The sequence below is a fragment of the Cyprinodon variegatus genome, unplaced genomic scaffold (genome assembly GCF_000732505.1).
Source record: "Cyprinodon variegatus isolate N-32 unplaced genomic scaffold, C_variegatus-1.0 Scaffold642, whole genome shotgun sequence".
Lineage (NCBI taxonomy): Eukaryota > Metazoa > Chordata > Actinopteri > Cyprinodontiformes > Cyprinodontidae > Cyprinodon > Cyprinodon variegatus.
In genome coordinates this window covers 155,414-158,649 of record NW_015151095.1, presented here as the reverse complement: position 1 = coordinate 158,649, position 3,236 = coordinate 155,414, and the positions used below count along the sequence as shown (strand labels likewise).

Here is a 3,236-nt window from a genome sequence, read left to right as displayed (position 1 = left end):
CCCTTTATTAGAACCACCGCTCTAGAGGTTTCATTTCATCTTCCTCAGATACTTTATTACAGCTGGATGTGTGAGAGCTTAATATCCTGATTTAGGATGTCAATTAGAGTCCTCCCAGGATCTCTGCAGGGTGAGAAGATGAACGCATTCAGCTATTATCTCTAATAATCCTGGACACGTTAAAGAAGATTTTTGCTGCGCCAAAATTATCTGATGCCGAGGAGAGGAGAAAGAGGCCATGAAAACCTTTTTTTTTTTTTTTTGCTTTTCAGTTTCTGAAGTTTTCACGTGTTAAAAAAAAAAAGGCCTACTGCTGCAGAGGAAAAGGCAGCTGTGTGCAAAGATGCACTTCGTCAGGGGAAATTAGGCCTTCATGCGGCCTGGATCCCAAAAAAAAATAAAAAAGAGGAAGGATATGGGGCAAATGTACAAACCGCAGCTGAATGGTCAGAGCTCTTATTTATTCATGGGAGGAACAACGGTGAGAAGGAACTGCTCCCTCATGCCAGTCTAGCTCTTGACCAAAGCGTTGCTGAAGGAGATTGAGAGGCAGCAGTGTCTGCAGGAGGAATGGGTTTGCATGAATCTGTCTTCAGTGGTTTGGATCTGACAGCATGCAGGCAGCTGTGACTGGTCTGTTCTCTTTGGTGAGTGGGATGATAACCTTTCTCTGTGTTTCTCTACGCTTTGTTGCCTCGTTTCCTCAAAGAGTTGTTGACTTTTTAAATTGCAAAAGAGTCCTTTAGTTAGTTTTCCTGTAAAAAATGTGACGAGAGCAGAGCGTTCTTTCATTTAACTGCTTAAAACCCCAAACTGAAAAGGTCTTGCTTTATTTCTGGTAAATATGGATCTTGCTTATAAAAAGAGTGGTCTAGCTTCCTAATATAAAGCAACGGTTAGCAATTTTCGGTTGCTAAGTCAAGCAGGTGACCCTTATTCACGTGGACAATTTCTGCCTCATCAACAATCGCTGCAAAAATAGTGGAGGGTTCTGAGAAGCGGTTGGCTGGACGACTGTAATGGACAGCCGAATCAGCTAAAAAACTCAGGCCTTGGTGCAGATTATTGCAGATAACAAGGTTATTACTCACAATCAGGCTTAAGAGGCTCCAGTGGGACTGAGGTGTGGTGGAGTTAGTGAAGCTGCTCTGACTCATATTCCCCCAGCAAACCCAAAGGCTCTTTTGTTCCCTGGTATCTCAGTGCCAGAAGCTAACCCACTTTTTGTCACTTTGCAAGTATAGACTGTTTTCAATCAGATGGCATGGCAGAATCTTTCTGAATGTTGTGTCTGTTTAGGCTCTGTGTAAATACTGATACAAGCAGTTTAAAACATACCTCATTTTAAATATTTCATGTGTGCAGATTCTATACTACGAGTCTTCCAATATATCACACTCATGGACGCATGCTCATTCTCTGCACTTGTGCCTTGATTTTTATGTAGAACTGCCTGTTTTTACGGTAAAGTGTCTATGATTGGCTATTCTTCAGGAAGTCCCGCCTCTGCTGTGTTCTTTGCGACAATAGGCAACATTTTAAGAGCACTGACAACTCAGAGAGGTTAAAGGTCCAATATTATGCTAAATAAAATAAAAAAAACGATTCGACCAACAGAGCATGTTTTTGTCATTTGTACAAAAAAAAAACTCATATTAGGCAGACAACATGTACCTAAAATCTTCTTATCCGGCTCTGGAGCTTTTGGGTTTCCACCCCACTGTCATCCCAAAGGCCGCGCCCCAACAACACTGCAACCATGACAACCAGAGTTTGTAAAGATAGCCTAGTTGTGTGGAATAATACATTAGATGAAGGCCGTAGCTCTACCGATGGGCTGCTGTAGATCACTCAGGAAATTCCCCCTGATGACATCATAAGGGGAATGATGTTGAAATGGACTGTTTTGAGCAATGGTGGAAGTATAAGGGTTTTTTTTTCATTTGTGAATCTCATATAAAGGCTTCAGGACAGACATGCCCATTAGAAAATGTTTATTAATCATCATATGGGTCCTTAAAATAGCTCCAGGGAAGTTAGCCACTCATGCTAGCATTGTCATAGACATAAGTAAACTATGCTAAACTCTAGGGAAATATACAACAGGTCTTAAATATCACATCAGGCTCTCTGCCACTAATTGGTGTTAAGTAATTATAATAAAGAATATGTGGATAAAACCATTCCTTACATGCACAGTTATGCATAGCACAATGCACACAATAAATACAAAAGTCAAAACGTATTTGTAAGAATTTTTGACTTTTGTCAAGAAATATCTGCGCGAACAGATATACATCCAGGTGTCCATAAATAATGTAATTATGGTACTAAAATAGCTTATTTCTATCCTTAACTCACTAAAGAATGCTAATACACATCTTTAAAAATATTTTTTTTGACATTTGTGAGACAATTTTGATGCTTTTTACATTTTCTTAAACTGCTTCTTTGATGTCATCATCGGACATGGTCAGAGCAGTCTGGCAAAATCTGAATAAACCATGTTTATCTGCGTTTTAGTTGTTTCTTTCTTAAGGTTATGCACTATATGCCATAATGTTAACATGAAAGGAAAACATAAAACTCAAAAAGACTAGATTTATGTTTAAAACCAAGGCCGAAAAACGTAGCTTCTGGAAGTAGCGTAGGATCGCATTTACGGTGCAGATCGGGTCACAAACGACTTCTAAAACAGAAATATTTTTTACATTTATTTTCTCAGGAAATACATTATTAACATTTAACACATTATATTTTAGTACATTTACTATTTTGGGGAGGGAAAAACATCGTTTATATCTTTTTAACAAACTAAAATCGAGGATGACCTGAATATGTATCTGGATGCGCAGGACGGATCGGGTAGTGAGGCAGAAAATGGCTGAAAGACGCTTTGCTAACATTACTAGCTAACAACTATAAAGTAACAATTAGGCTACTGTCTGAAGAGGCGGGGTTTCCTGAAAACTAGCCAATCACAGGCAGTTTTCTTTCTTAGGGTTGGATACTGTCAGCTCATCTGCAAATGTATAGTCAGAATACATGTGGGTCTTTTTGATTTAATTCATGAAAAACATAAAATAATTTTCATAAGTTAGCTTTAGCAAAAAATTTACCCTAAAGCTTCTATATCCCTTTGCTTCCTTAAGTCTGCACCAAAGCCTAGAAGATGTTCCCCCTCTTGTCATGTTTTTACTAAAGTTCAGACCCAAATGCAGAAGACCAAACAGGGA

At 38.8% G+C, this 3,236-nt stretch overlaps 1 protein-coding gene across 2 annotated transcripts in view; it reads left to right on the top strand.

The window, feature by feature from the left end:
* Positions 1 to 3,236, top strand: part of pkig (protein kinase (cAMP-dependent, catalytic) inhibitor gamma) — a 45,415-nt gene that overhangs the window by 31,018 nt on the left and 11,161 nt on the right. Inside the window, exon 1 of one of the 2 annotated variants that reach the window (XM_015393447.1) lies at positions 626 to 647. The exons of the other annotated variant lie outside the window; for it this stretch is intronic. The gene's annotated coding sequence lies outside the window, so the exon portion shown is untranslated. Of the gene's footprint in view, positions 1 to 625; positions 648 to 3,236 lie in introns of those variants that run through there. 2 annotated transcript variants of the gene reach the window in all.